Genomic DNA, 1,536 nt, shown 5'->3' with positions numbered 1-1,536 from the left:
GTAATTTCTTTTGTCATTGTAGGAAATTGACATTTTAATGACAGTTCACGGGCAGTGCATGTTTTGGATTTAATTGATCCGGTGTAACTTTTAAACCCATTTATTGATTATATTCTGATATTGTACATTTTTCAGCACCTGTTTGTAACACAGATTAGTATTTCAATCTCGGAGCGGACATTTTGTTGTAGGTTTTTACTGAGATTCACGGACCTAGCAAGCGATTTTTACGGCATTGCCATTTCTTTTCTCTAGGAAAAGCTGTGAGAGATATCTGCACAAAGTTTTTTTATAAACTTTCAGTACATGTATGCCCTGCTGACTGCAAATTTTGAGGTCGATTGTACTTGTAGTTTCAGAGAACATGTGGATTTTTTTTTTCAGAAGTGACGCAAGAACAATATTAAATTTCATTTTTTTCATGAAACATGATTGATTGATCATGATCATGATTGACTGATTACTTGATTGATTGATTGATTGATTGATTGATTGATTGATTGATTGATTGATTAGTTGGTTGGTTAGTTGGTTGGTTGGTTGGTTGGTTGGTTGGTTGGTTGGTTGGTTGGTTAAACACGTTGGATAGGGTCAATTGAAACAGCGAAAAAGAAACAAAGAAGATCTTGGACCGTTTATTAAACACATGTGACGGATACATGATTGATTGATCATGATCATGATTGATTGATTGATCATGATCATGATTGATTGATTGATTGATTGATTGATAAGTTGGTTGGTTGGTTGGTTGGTTAAACACTTTGGATAGAGTCAATTGAGACAGCGAAAGAGAAACAAAGATCTTGGACCGTTTTTTAAACACATGAGACGGAAACATGATTGATTGATCATGATCATGATCGATTGATTGATTGATTGATTGATTGATTATTTGGTTTGTTGGTTGGTTGGTTAAACACGTTGGATAGGGTCAATTGAAACAGCGAAAAAGAAACGAAGAAGATCTTGAACCCTATAATTAACACATGAGACGGAAACATGATTGATTGATTGATTGATTGATTGATTGATCATGATCATGATTGATTGATTGATTGATTGATTGATTGATTGATTGGTTGGTTGGTTGGTTGGTTGGTTGGCAAACACACATAAAAAATTTCAAGTAGTGCCCCAAATCACATATGTACATGACCTTGACCTTTGACCTTGTGACCTTTGTCAAGGTCATTGCTTCACAATGTCATTGCAAAAGACCCTATGGGTCAAGGATCTTTTGTTTAAGAGTTTTGCCTAATAATGGCTTTTTATAAACCATCAATGGGGGTTATGTCCCTTACATAATGGTAAAACCAATACAGTCATAATGTAACAAAGTTGCCCCTTGAAGTACTCAACATTTTTCACTGCTTAAATTTTCTGTATCTATAACCATTCAAGAATTATAGGGAAATCAATGACATATGAAAATCTTAAATATGACCTTGACCTTTGACCTTGACCTAATTTTCTTAGTTAGGAATCAGGGGACTCAAATAAAAACATTCCAGGGTTATACGGTTAACGGTTTAT

Source organism: Mytilus trossulus, chromosome 13 (genome assembly GCF_036588685.1).
Source record: "Mytilus trossulus isolate FHL-02 chromosome 13, PNRI_Mtr1.1.1.hap1, whole genome shotgun sequence".
Lineage (NCBI taxonomy): Eukaryota > Metazoa > Mollusca > Bivalvia > Mytilida > Mytilidae > Mytilus > Mytilus trossulus.
Note: the sequence above shows the minus strand (reverse complement) of the source record.